The sequence below is a fragment of the Apodemus sylvaticus genome, chromosome 20 (genome assembly GCF_947179515.1).
Source record: "Apodemus sylvaticus chromosome 20, mApoSyl1.1, whole genome shotgun sequence".
Taxonomy (NCBI): Eukaryota; Metazoa; Chordata; class Mammalia; order Rodentia; family Muridae; genus Apodemus; species Apodemus sylvaticus.
Window position 1 is genome coordinate 44,121,209 of NC_067491.1, and position 14,355 is coordinate 44,135,563.

A 14,355-nucleotide genomic window follows, 5' to 3' on the forward strand; every position below is an offset into this window, starting at 1 on the left:
TGAACTTGGGCCCTCTAGAAGAGTAAGTAGTCAGCGCTCGTCACCACTGACCTCTCTCTCTAGACTCCACCCCAACCCCAAATAAAATTTAAACAAACGAACAAAAAAATTAAAGAGGAAAAAAAATCATGCTTTTATTCCTACTCCAAATGCACAGCTCAGAAATGTTGCTAGCTTTAAAAAGAAGGTCGCAGTGGGCATAGTGGTGCGCGACTTTAATCTTTACACTCGGGAGGCAGAGGCAGAAGGATCTTGTCAACCTGGTCTACAGAGTGAGTTCTGGGACAGCCAGGGCTATATAAAGAACCAGGCTACACAGAGAAACCACGTCTCGAAAAAAGGGGGTGGGGGGGAATTGGCAAAATAGTGATTTACGTTGGATTTTCTGGACTTTCTTGGTTCTAGTACCCATATTGCTTTGAGAACTGAGTTGTTTACTATTATTAGGTTTTGTTTAACCTTAGTGGGACTCAAACCCAGAGCTGCTCGGCATGTGCTAAGGCAAAAGCTACGATCCCAGCTCCTAAATATCTGCATCACAGGCACTGTTGTTGCTGCTGCTGCTGCCGTTCGTCTTAATCCGTATCCACCCTAATAAATTCTGTTGGTTTGTGCTTCATCCAAGATTCCAGACGTTCTCCTCTCTCTGGGCATCTCCGTTATGCGAAATGGCCGCAGTGTTTGTGGATTTTTATCCGGTTATACTTCGTTGGGACACCAGAGGGCGCAAGGAGACTCGGCTCTTGTTTTTCTTTAAAGCTCAAATCCTGCTGTCTGCGGGAGAACAAAAGACCGGGAACACTGGGCTTTGAGACAAAGGGACACCAGGAAAAGCCACCCTCCCGCCCGCCCGCTCAGTGTTGGATTCAATTCCTCACTCGCCTTGGTCCCAAATCCTTCTTTGCCAGGCTGAGGACTAGAAAAACAGCTTAAGCTGCGCAATAATGAGGAAACAAGAAGGGAAGAATCACAGTAAAATAAAAAACAAAACAACAAAAAAAAAGCAAAACCAGAGAGCTAAGGAAGGACACCTGAGCGGTTTGGTTTTGCCTAATATTAGTAACCTTAAACTGTTCGGTTCAGGATAATAACAGGCATCTAGTAGAAAATTCGGAAATACAGATCGGCACCCTTTTTTAAAGATCTCAAAGAAACACTGGACAACCCGCTGAGGTGCCTATTTCAAAGTATCAAGGCGGGCGGATGCTGGCCGCCCGGCTATCCCAGCATCTCCCAGCATCTCTGCTACCTCTTGGAGAGGCCTGGCCTGGATCTTCAAAGCATTTCTCACCCCTACCCCGGACCCTAAACCCCTCCGGCACCCGAGCTGCGCTCCCCTTCCCCAGCTCCTCTTCTCTATGTAACTCAGGCTTTTTCGTGCCCTCCTGGTGCGCTGGGCTCTCTTGGGTCCTGGTCCCCTCTCCTGCTCTGTCTCTCTCCTCTCTTTCTCCCCCTCTCTCGTTCTCCTCTCTTCTCATTCCTCTCATAACCTGGTTCACTCTGCTGACCCAATTCAGCCCGGACCCTTTCAGATGCCTCCAGCTGTGCCCTCCCTCGTATCTACAATACACCTCCTCGGCTGAGCTTTGGAGTAGTCGTGTCCTTCCCCGACCCCCACACCCACCCCCTTCTTTTTTCACGCAGCATTCTTCTTTTTCTTTTCTTTTCTTTCCCGCCCCTTCACTCCCTTAGAGACAGAGTTTCTCTGTATAACCCTGGCTGCCCTAGAATTTATGAAATGCACACCACGCGGCTAAAGGTGTGCACCGCCACCACCCGGCTTCCAGATCGGCACATTCTAACAGATTTTTTTTCTTTCTTTCTTTCCAACTTCTCTCAGTATTTATAAATACATAAAGAGTAAGGCTGCGTGGTATTTTCTGACTAGGTCGTGTGCATTACTTTATGGGTTTTTGCTTGCTTGTTTATCTTTGTCTGATGGGCTCTCCTGTAGTCAAGGAAAGTAGAAATTATTCCATCCCACCTCCACATACCCAAAATGAATTTGCCTTTCCCGACATCTTGAAAACTGGCTCCCCCCACCCCAATCTGTCATGGGAGAGAGTATGAGTCCCTAAGACCTCTCTCTGATCTTCTTCAGGTGGTGTGTGGTGGTAGAGAGCAGAGTGATTTGTTTGTTTGTTTGTTTGTTTGTTTGTTTGTTTAGGGCTGGGGTGGCATCAGGGCTGGGTTGGGTTTGCCTTAGGACTGGACACAAGACCAGAAATGATCAGATCCCCAGAGCTAGAGTTACAGACAGTTCTGAGCCACCAGGTAGGCTCTGGGAATAGAACCCAGGCCCTCTGGGAGGGCAGCCCAAGTAAAACAACGTCTTTAAAAGATAAATAGATAAACCATCCTGTTACATTGCCATGTTAGTTTTTACTGTCAACCTAACACAGATCTAGAGTTATCTGGGAAGAGGGAATCCCTGTTGAAAAATTACCTTCATCAGATTGTCCTATGGCCCTGAGTAGGAGAGATTTTGGTTAATAATTGATGTGGGAGGGCCCGGCACGCTGTGGGTGGGGCCACCCCTAGGTAGGTGGGCAGTGATGTACAACCAGCTATTCCGGGAGGCAGAAAGCGATCCAGCAAGCAGTATTCATCCTTGGTTTGTGCTTTAGAGCCGGCTGCCAGGTCCTGCCTGGAGCTCCAGCCCCGATTTCTGCTCAATGAGGAACGGTCCTTTGGACATGTAAGATAAAACCAGCCCCTTTCACCCTTCACTGCTTTGTTTTTGATGAAAGTGTTTTTATCACAGGACCACAAAAGCAAATCTGTCGCCACAGACGTCTTCACTAACGGTCTTCTTGCTTTTGTTCTTATTTCCCTACAATCTCCTCTCAACCCCTTCCACCTTTTGCCTCTTTTCTCTTGTCTTTGGTTCTTTGTCTTTTATGGCACAATCTCTCTATGCCCTGGGCTTGTAATCTTCCTGCCTCCTGCCTAGGAGTACAGACTTGCACCACCAAACCTGCCTCAAAGACTCTAAAACAGGAGTCAGACCATGTCATTCTCTAGTCAAAACCCTGTGACACTCGCCTTTAATCCCAGAACTAGAGGTGATGGAAAGAGAAGACGGATGTCTCTGTGAGTTCAAGACTGGCCTGCTCTACACAGTGAGCAGCCAGGACCATGTAGCGGGACCTTGTCTCAAAAAAAAAAAAAAAGGTTAATTTCAAAAGCCTCTGTTGGGTTTTTTTCCATTTCTGTTTTGGGGTGTTTGTTTTGTTTTGTTTCTGGCCTTTTTTCGAGTCAGGGTTTCTCTGTGTAGCCCTGGATGTCCCGGAATTCACTCCGTAGACCAGGCTGGCCTCGAATTCAGAAATCTACCTGCTTCTGCCTCCCAAGTGCTGGGATTAAAGGCGTGCGCCACCACTGCGCTGCTATTGTATTTGTTCCTTCAACAAACATTCTTGAGTTCGGCTTATGAGGCTGGCACCATTTTGTTGACCAGGAACAGAACCACGAGCAAAGCAGACATAGATGAAAGCTAAAATCCCAGGATGGCTTCTTCCCAGGCCCACACGCCCTTGACAGGTGGGGCCTTCTGAGCCCCTTCCTGATCCCCTCCCTGATCCAGGATGGAACACAGGCAGCCTCAGTCTGTCCCAGCTCCCTGCAGGTTAGTCACAACGCTGCGAGTTCATTTCCCATCTCAACACAGCGTTTCGTGACAATCCTCAGATCCTCTGTATGTGCAGGACCCACAGTGGCCAGATGAGGCCAGCGGATCCCTTGGAGCTGGAGTTGCAGATGCTTATGAGCTTCCGGATATGGGTGCCAGGAAGCAAACCTTGGTCCTTGCTTGGTCCTTGCTTCAGCAATGTGCTCTTAACCACAGAGCCGTTTCTCTGGCCCCAGTACTCCCTTCATTTTTTTTTTTTAAGTTTTATTTATATGAGTACAGTGTCACTGTCTTCAGATACACTAGAAGAGGGCATAGGATCTCAGAGATGGTTGTGAGCCACCATGTGGTTGCTGGGATTTGAACTCAGGACCTCTGGAGGAGCCAGTGCTCTTAAGGGCTGAGTCATCTCTCCAGCCCCTATCACTCCCTTCTTAAGCAAGCTTTACCTCCACCAATCACACCTCTTTAACTAGCCACTCTCTAACTATTACTTTCAATTTCTGTTCGTACTGATGTCTAAGATGTTATTATATTGTTTACTGTTTGTCTGCCTGGCAATACAACATGAGCACTATACAAACACAATTTACCCATTGAAATATCCCCAGTGCATCTAATAAAATGTCTGGCACGCTGTAAGTTCAGTGCACAAATAAGTCACCATACCTTGCCTGTCAACTATGATAGCTGATTGGTCAATAAACACACATACTAGTAATAAATGTTCCCCTTCGTAGCTGGTATTTACTTTTTAATGGGCACATGGATCTAAGCACCCAATGAAAACTGCAGAGACCTTGCTGCCAATGCAATGATTCCCAGCCTTTCCTCACTCTGTGTTGGCTAGACTCGGGTCAGCTAGAGACAGAAGCTAAAGTTATCTGAAAGGAGGGAACCTCAGTTGGGAAAAATAGCCTCATAAGATCCAGCTGTAAGATTGGAACCCCCATTGTGGGGGGGTTCCAACCCTATGCTGGCGGTCCTGGATTCTCTAAGAAAGCTGACCGAACAATCCAGTAAACAGCATTCCTCCATGGCCTCTGCATCCGTTCCTGCCCTGTTTAAGTCCCTGTCCTGACTTCCTTCATGATGGACTGCAATATGGAAGGGTGAGCCGGATAAAACCTTTCCTCCTGGACTTGCTTTTTTTTTTTTTTTTTTTTTTTTTTTTTTTTTTTTTTTGGCCATGGGGTTCCGTCGCAGCAATAGAATCGTCTTGTGAGACATGATGACTAACTCTCCGAGATCTGAAGCTTCCAGAGTCAACCACCATTTGTGCTCTCTGCCCCCACAGAGCACGGAGTGTCCTCTGCACTGCACTGCCCGTCTGCATTTGTAACCTGCGCTCGCTTTCTCTCAATGCTGACAGTGAGGAATCTCCCACACCCGGGTTCAGGTTAATTACCAGCTTTCCCTTTCCATTTTAGGAAGACAGACAGCAGGTGCTGAGTTGCATGCTCGCTGATCCGAGCTGACTCAGACTCCTGCTTAGCGTCCCCAGGGAGAAAGTAGCGACATATGTGTCGGAACACGGACACAGCTTTGCCAGAGACGGGGTGAGAGCAGGCAGTGAGTCCCTCCTCTCCCTTATAGGGAGCAGGGCAAACAGGTTCATCTGACCTGGGTTCCGGCTTCCTTGTAGCTCTGCCAACTAAAAGACCTAGGACAAGTCCTGTAAAACTCACCCAGAAAAGGGCATCGCTACAGTTAACCACGGGGCCTTTGGGGGCCTCAGAAGTGTTATTGGAGATAAAGAAGTGGACAGAAGCTACAGGATGTGAGGGAGCGGAGAGGAGTTGGGGGGGACAGCTTTTGGAGAAAGTTACTAGAGTTGGTAGTGGAAGGGAAAATAGGCCAAAGCACCACGCCTCTGAAATTGCCATTTCGGTCTATATTTAATAATCCTGGTACCATTTTCTTGGTACTTATGATCTCTAACAATGCAATAGTTCTTAACACACAGCAAGAACAGAATCCCTTGAAATACATGAGTGAAAGTTCTAATATTGATATTGGAACGGGCAGGTTGGCTCCTACTCTAACATAACATAAGATCAGGGGTTTATCCAAGAAGATCTCCAAGAAGATCTCCCAGTGCATCTAATACAATGTCTGGTACCCTGTAGGTTCCAAATGTCTCCTGAATACTTGTCAGCCATGTGTGTTTACCCATGGCTGTGTCAACGCTCTTGGTGACAAAGTTAAAAAGTTTGTCGTCCTTGGTCGGGAAAGGCTCGATCCTGTTTATGAAATGGCTTAGCATGTCACAAATGCTCCTGTTGGCCCCGTTGCTGCATTTTCTCAGCTCTGTGTTCATCGATGGCACATCTTTTGTTTTTAATTCTTTAAATGCGGTATTCGCCATTTAAAGCTTGCCTCTGTTCTTTTTTAAGTTGTAGACACCTGTAGACGGGGATATAGGAAATGTCAGTAAAATTTCATTTGAAGATAGCTCAGCAAGAGCACAGATCTTTTTGTGTCATGAACGCTGACGAATCGTTTGAAGACACACAGAGCTTCGGAACATCTCTGACCGTACTGGACATCTGACACCATACACTTCAACTTCAACTTCTAATCAAAAACTCGAATATGTGAGGATCTCAACTCATTTGCCCTTTGTCACGATTAACTCAAACACAAAAGACTGGAATCTTTGGAAAGCTTAGAGTTCTGCTAAGATATTTTCACGTTGCTCATTGACGTTGGCTTGGAAGTGTAGTTTGTTCTACAGAGACAGAAACAGCGACATGCAACAGCTCATTCCAGATTTTGAATCCTCAATACCCGGGTTTTTAAAAAAAAAAAAAAAAAAAAAAAAAAAATTTCCTTAAAGGAGTATCTGGAGGCGTCAACACCTACAGCTCCTCGTTAGTATAGTGGTTAGTATCCCCGCCTGTCACGCGGGAGACCGGGGTTCAATTCCCCGACGGGGAGGTTGTACAGTTTTTTTTCCTTTTGTTGTTACCAGCTGGTACCAGTGACTTGATGTCAAAAGTGCTGAAGAATCCTTTGTAAACTAAAAGCTGCATCTTTTTTCCAAAACAATTTCTTTCAGGTTTCAACGCTCCCTGTGAGACGAAAACTTGTCTCTTCGAGAAAAAAACGCCTAGTGCTTTTTGGCTCCGGCAGGGCGGACGCTCAGCGGGGATTGATGCTGGTCTTCCGGCACCATTTGGCACAGGCCCGCGCGTGCGCAGTGGAATCCCGCCACATTACAAAGGGAGGTCACAGGCTCGGCGCGCAGATCGCGTGGGGGAGGGGAAGCGGCGTCTCCGCCCCTAACGGGCGGGGGCGGGGCGGGGAGGGGCGGCCGGAGCGGAAGTGGCCGCCGGAAAGGAGAGGAAGAGCGGGTTTCCTTCGACTCGGCCGATCGGAGTAGACGGAGACTAGTTTCCCGCCTCCGCTGGTCACCTCCCAACCTAGACGGAGAGCGAAAGTCGGGCGCCGAGTGAACCCTCTCCGGCTCCGCCAGCTCCGGAGCGAGAGGCAGGGAGCAGGGGCAGGCTTCAACCGCCGTGGTTTCGGACTCCTAAGAAACCGCGCGAGCCACAGCCCAGCAGGACCTCGTGGCGCAACGGTAGCGCGTCTGACTCCAGATCAGAAGGCTGCGTGTTCGAATCACGTCGGGGTCATAGGCTTTTTTCTTCCCCCCCGTTTAAATTCACTAGTCAAATGTGAGTTGAGATGTGTTCCCGCCACTTTCAAAAAGTGCATTTTGTACTCTAAAGCTTCGTTCAAAAGTTACGTAATACTTTAATTGCTGAAAAATAAGGCTTACCAAACATTGTAGCATCTGAAGACCAAGTTTAGGCCTTGTAAAGTGGTTTGTTTGGTTCTGGTTTTTTGGTTGTTTTTTTTTTTAATGTACATACACAATGCCTTGAGAACTGATCTTTCTGTTCTACAACAGGCTTCTGATCCGGCTGTGATTTTTCACAGCAATTACACAATATTTGACTTAACACACACACACACACACACACAAAAGAAGCCTTAACCCATTATCTGCCTTTTGTAAGCAAGATCCCATACAATTTATAAAACAATACTGGTTTTGAACAGCCGAAAACAGTTATATTTTAAGCCACTGGGTGTCAAATGTAAGTAAGTGCCTTGAAAGTAACAAACGGGAATGGAGTTACAGAACAGAGACAGCTCTGTCCTGGGTCATTACAGCACATCACAAGGCGATACAGTGTGTTCTGTCTGCATCAAAAAGGTGAAATTTTGTTCAAATGAAATATGTTCGGTTCGAGCTAAGATAAATATTGTGACTCTAGATGCAAAATGGGAGAAAGGTGAAACACTGAAATTGTATATCCAAAAATTTCCTGTTGGAGCCCTGACCCACTCCACCGTCATCCTCTAACCTGGAATGTGGCTGTTAGGAGACAGGGCCTTTAAGGAGTTTTTAAGTCAAACTGAGGCTATCAGATGAAGCCCTAAGGCAATCTGACTGGCGGCTGGCTTTTGGACACAGGTCAAGGACGTGCACATAGAAAGTTGTTAAAATAGAACAAGAAATGAAAATGAAAACAGTGTTGCCTACTTCTACAGAGGCAGGTCACACTGGACCTCGTGTCCTTCTCATTCATTCTGAGGGAAATGCAGAGCTGTTCCCATAATTCAAGACTTCTGTGATTCATGACTTTGACCATATCACAAAGAATATAAAACACGACCTAGACTTTTTCTGGACTGCACCCTGGGAATAAGAAGAATATGGAGATCTCATCTACCATACAAGTTAAGAGGACTGAATAAAGCCAAAAATAGCAAACCACCATCTAGGCCATGAAGCAGTAGTGTTCTGTTTTCTGATCTGGTTGTGTTGCTGTAATAAAACACTGACCGAAAGCAATTTGGGGAAGGAAAGGGTTTATTTCAACTTACAACTTATAGTCAGTGATTGGGGAAAATCAGGGCAGGAACTCAAGGGAGGAACTTGAAGCAAAACTACAGAGAAATGCTACTTGCTGGAGTCATGGGTCTCATGCTTAGTTAAGATTTCTTACACAGCCCAGGACCTCCTGCCTAGGGCATGGGACCACCAACAGTGGGCGTGGGCCTGGGCTGCCCCCCATCCCTTAACAAGGCAGTTCCTCCCACAGTTCCATAGGCTAATCTGATTTGGGCAGTTCCTCACTGGGCGAGACTCCTCTCAGATGAGTCTAGGCTTTGTAAAGTTGACAAGACTAACTCAGGCAAATATATGTACCTGGCTATTTTTATTTGCTTGTTTGTTTGTTTGTTTGTTTGTTTAAGACAGGATCACACTATAGCTCTGGCTATCTTGGAACTCTGTGTAGAACAGGCTGGCCTCAAACTCATGTATCCACCTGAGTCTACCTCCAGAATGCTGGGATTAAAGGGACGTGTCACAGCTGACCAATTGTTTTGTTTGTTTTTTGTTTGCTTTTTGTTTTTTCTGGATTTGGGTTTTTTTTTTGAGACAGGGTTTCTCTGTGTAGCCCTGACTGTCCTGGAACTCACTCTATAGACCAGGCTGGCCTCAAACTCAGAAATCCGCCTGCCTCTGCCTCCCAGAGTGCTGGGATTACAGGTGTAAGCCACCACCGCCCGGCTTAACCAATTATTTTGCACCCTAAAATTTCCACTCAAAGGTCCTAGCTGTTTCCCCAAAGCTGGCTATGTGTAGCTTCTTAGAATGGCTACTGTGTGGAGTAGTATAATTTAGAAGCAGTCTAACTTTGCATTTTAACCAGTCTACATTTGTCATATAGGGCTGACATGTGGAGAGAAACTCAAGAACACTAAATTCAAATGTCCATAGTTGAATCTTGTCACATTTGTTTGCTTATTTATTTGAAAGATTAATTTGTGTGTGTGGCGGGGGCTTCAAGACTCCTTGATCTGGAGGTACAAATTATGCAATGCCTGACATGGATTCTGGAAACAGTTCAGGACTTCTGGAAGAGCATCAAGCACTCTTAACCGCTGAGCCGTCTCTCCGTCTCCTGAATTTTCACATAATAGCTCTCTGGCTTTGTGTTTGTTCATTAAAAGAAAAAAAAAGTCTAGTATTATTTATCCTAAAAAGGGATTTATCTACTAATACAGTATAATCTGGTTATATATTCACCCAATTAACCTTTCTTCTGAGATTGTTTTTAAGTCAATTACTTAAAATAATACTGTCTCGATGAGCTGATTAATGGAATTCCTTCCCTCCTCCCAAACAGGGTTTCTCCATGTAGCCCTGGCTTGTCCTGGAACTCACTCTGTACACCAGGGTGGTTTTGAACTCAGCAATCCACCTGCCTCTGCCTCCTGAGTGCTGGGATTAAAGGCATGCGCAGCCACTGCCTGGCTGAATGGAATTTTTTAATGTGCAACATTGAAGACAGACTTTGAATACTGATTAACTAAGCGGACCTTTAATTCTCAGGGTTTTTTGGGGGGGGCTGGGGGGATTAGATTTTGTTTGTTGGCTGGTTTTCCTCGCCCTCCTCAGCCTCCTGCTGATCCTTCAGGTATGTCTTCACCACACTCAGTTCTCATACTGATTCAATTTTTCTTGACATCTAATTGTTTGTTTGGGGATGGGAGGCATGCTCCTGCATGGGGTGGGACTAAAGGCTTGCACCACCACTGCCCAGCCTGCTGAGCCGCCTTGGTGCTTCCTTTCCATCAGTGGAAGAACTACAGACGTTATGGTCAGTACTAATCTAGTGTTTCTTATGGTCCTGATATGAAGTGTCCCCAAGGTCCATATGTTGGAAGCTCAGTCCACAGCTGCTGACCCCATTGAAAAGCACTAACTTCATGGTGGGGGAGGGGGGATTAGTCCATGGTTCACTTCATTCCGAATGGGTTAGTAGGTGGTAGGGCCTAGTAGATGAGTATATATTAGATTTGTGTGTTTTAAATTTATTTTATGTATTTTTTTTTTTTTTAGTTTCCCCCCCTCCCCCCGAGACAGGATTTCTCTGTGTAGCCCTGGCTGTCCTGGAACTCACTCTGTAGACCAGACTGGCCTCAAACTCAGAAATCCGCCTGCCTCTGCCTCCCAAGTGCTGGGATTACAGGCGTGTGCCACCACTGCCCGGCTAAGAATAGTTTGCTTGCATGTAGACCTGTGAATTACATTCGTTCCCGGTGCCCTCAGAGATGAGGAGAGGGTGCCCTGAAACTGCAGGTGGGCTGCTGTGTGGGTGTTGGGAACTGAGCTCAGGTCCTCTGCAGAAACAACAAATGTTCTTAGCCCTGAACCTTCTCCAGCCCCCTGAGGGGATTTGTTGTCCCTCCGGAGTTTCTGTCTCTCTCTGCTTCTTGGCTACCATGAGGTGAGAGTTTTCCTCCACCATTCATTTCTGTGATAATGTCCCTGCCTTGTCACGGGCCTAAGAGAGATGGAGCCAGCTAGGCACAGAGAGCAATCTCTGCAAGTGTGAGGCAACATGACCCTTTCAAGTCCTAAGCTGATTTGCTCAGATATAAGGTCAAGGTGACAGCAAAAGACTAACGTCGGGCTTCAGACAGGGACAAACAGCTGGGTACATATTTAACATACCAAATCAGACGTGGCCTCCAGGTTCTCCAAGCATCCCTCAATCCCCACCTGTTACAGGCCACAGCTGGCATACCCACCCTCTACCCTGAACTTCACAGCCCAGGGGCTGAGTTCCCTCCCTCCCTCCCCCCTCCCTCCCTCTCTGCCTGCCTGACTGCCTCCCCCTCCTCCCTCTCTCTGCACTTGTGTGTTTTCTCTCCTCCCCCCCCATCTTCCCCTGCATGTTGACTCCCCTGATCCCCTCCTGTGTGGTCGTGTTGGTGAACTTGCTGCCCCCAATGTGCCTGCCTAATTTGACTTAAATTGCCTCATTTTGTAGGCGAATGCCTATCCACTTTTCATATATAGTATATAAATATTATATATATATCATGTATCCTAATATAGAAAAAATAAGATTACATAGTATATATTATATTATATATATATATAAAATGTTTAAAAATTTAAAAATGTGTGTCTGTGCGGATTTGTGCATGTGAGTACTTACCTACAGAGGTCAGAAGAGGACAGCAGGCCCCTGTGAATTGGAGTAGCAGGAGTTGTAAGCTGCCAGGTACAGATGCTGGGATCTGAGCGCTAGTCCTCTGAAAGTCCGCAAATGATTAGTTTATTATTGTGATGTATGCTCCGGCCCAACGTGGGGGCACAGAGAAGTCAGAGAACAACTCTGTAGAGTCAGCTCCCTTCTTGCGGCCTTATGTTGGTTCTGCAAGGGCAACAAACACACTGGCCCACTGAGTCATGCCCTCCAGACAGGTGGATTCTCTTGTTGCAGGCTGTGTAGCCTAGGCTGCCCTTGAACTCACAATCAGCCTTCCAAGTGTGAAAATTACAAACACGTAAGACTGAGGCACCATTCCCTTCCCTAACTCCCCTGAGTTTCACTGTGTAACTCTGGCTGTCCCGGAACTCTGTAGATCAGGCTGGCCTCAAACTCAGAGATCTATTTCCCTACTGCTGATATTAAAGGCACAAAGCACCTCTCTCTTCCCTCCCCCGTCTCTGTGTGTGTGTGTGTGTGTGTGTGTGTGTGTGTTGGTTGGTTGGTTTTTCTGAGACAGGATTTCTCTTTGTATAGCTTTGGCTATCCTAGAACTCCCTCTGTACACCAGACTGGCCTGGAACTCACAGAGATCCACCTGCCTCTGCCTCCCAAGTGCTGCTGCAATCAAAGATGTGATGTACATCATCACCACCTAGCACATATTCTCAAATAAATAGAACATTTTTGTGACTGTGTAACATTTCCTCATATGAATATGCCATAAGGTAAAGTATTTGTTACAGTTTAAATCTGAAAGTCCCCCACAGGCCGGGTTTGAGGCTTGGCCCTGTCTGTGGTGACTCTCTGAAGGCTCTGGAGTTTGGGAGATGGAGCATGGTGGCAGAAATAAGCCCTTAGATAAGTAATGTAATATCCTTAAATCTGCAACCAATCCTATGAAAAACAGGGTTTTTTTTTTAAAGGATTTATTTTATATATATGAGTAGACTATTACTCTCTTCAGACACACCAGAAGAGGGCCCATTACAGATGGTTGTGAGCCACCATGTGGTTGCTGGGAATTGAACTCAGGACCACTGGAAGAGCAGTCAGTGCTCTTAACCTCTGAGCCATCTCTCCAGAAAACAGAAACCAGAAAACAGTTTTTTTTTTTTTTTTTAAAGTCAGGTGCAAGTTAATAGTGTGAAAAAGGAAGGAGTTATCCAAATGATTGAAGAAAAAAAAAATAATGATTTGGGAGTGGGCCAGGCAGTGGTGGTGCATGCCTGTAATCCCAGCACTTGAGAGGCAGAGGCAGGCGGATTTCTGAGTTCCAGGCCAGCCTGGTCTTCAGAGTGAGTTCCAGGATGCCAGGGCTACACAGAGAAACCCTGTCTCGAAAAACAAAAAAAACAAAAAAACAAAAAAACAAAAAAACAAAAAAAAGATTTGGGAGTGGGAATATGGTTAAGTGGTATGCATAGAACCTCAATTCAATGACAACACTAAATAAGCAAGAAAAGATGCACCAGATTTTTAAAAAAAAAAATCTTTCCATTAACTAAAATATTTTTCTAGTGATTGTCAAGGCTCTAGGCATCACTTGTATTTTAAGAGTTTTCTTAAATTTCAACAGAATATATACACATTCATTATTTTAGGCAATAAGATACTAAGTTTTGTTGTTAAATTAGGGTCTCACTATGTAGCTCTAACTGGCATCAATGTTGCTATTGGCCCTCAGACTCCTCAGTGCTGGAATTACAGGTGACCATGCCCAAATGGTTCCAAATGTGTTGGAACTTTTAATTAGGAAAGAGAGAGAATTCTACAGCTTAGGTGAGCAAAAGGCTCAGTGGTTAACGATTGGGATCCTGAACCAGAGAGACTGAGAAGGGCAGCAATTATTGATGAAGCAATGAGGCTGAGGCCGGGTACAGGGGCAGGCTGGTGGTAAGACGCAGTGACCGGTGCTCCTGAGATCACCATCCATGCTGACTTTGCACAGACCAAAGAGGAAGCTCAAAGGGAAACAAAGCCAGGAGCTCCCGGTCTCTGAAAAATTTAGGGAGCAAGTTCCAGGACATCTAGGGCTTCAAAAGAGAAACCATTTCTTGAAAAACTGGATGGATGAAGGGAAGGAAGGAAGAAAAGGGAAAGAAGGAAAAAAAGATGGGGTGGGGTAGGCAGGGGTATCTGGCAGTGATCATGCTCCCCGTTAGTGCCAGCACTCAAGAGACAGGTGGGTCTCTGAGTTCGAGGCCAGCTTGGTGTATAACTCAAGTTCCAGGACAGCCAGGGCTGAACGTAGGTTTTTTTAGAGACCAGTTTGGAAGCCGTAATTAGGAAGAGATTTACTAGCCTAACCTCCTGCCCTGAACTTATATAGCATTTGAGGGATAAATACTTTCTTTGGAATTCTACAATAGAGCTAAAAACAAAACTTAGTTTCATCACTAAGATAGGATCTGGGAGCATACCCATGGGCATCTCCAATTGTCATTTGGTGAGAAAAGTTTAGAAAAGCAAAATTTTTGATAGCTGATGACAATCATGTCTCCTGAGAAATTTAGTTTCTTCAAGACTCCCCCTATTGCTAGTGCCCAGGGAATTTTTTTAAAAGTGTGTGTGTGGGGGGGGGGGAGACAACCCAACAACGTGAAGATTTTGCTTAGGGAACAATTTCAAGCATCCACA

The 14,355-nt window shown here is 45.9% G+C and overlaps 2 non-coding genes across 2 annotated transcripts; both read left to right on the top strand.

Moving 5' to 3' along the window:
* Positions 1-6,499: 6,499 nt before the first annotated feature.
* On the top strand, positions 6,500-6,571 carry Trnad-guc (transfer RNA aspartic acid (anticodon GUC)). The gene has a single exon. It is a non-coding gene; the product is annotated as a tRNA-Asp (tRNA).
* A 626-nt stretch (positions 6,572-7,197) lies between these two features.
* Trnaw-cca (transfer RNA tryptophan (anticodon CCA)) lies at positions 7,198-7,269 on the top strand. The gene has a single exon. It is a non-coding gene; the product is annotated as a tRNA-Trp (tRNA).
* The last annotated feature ends 7,086 nt before the right edge of the window (positions 7,270-14,355 follow it).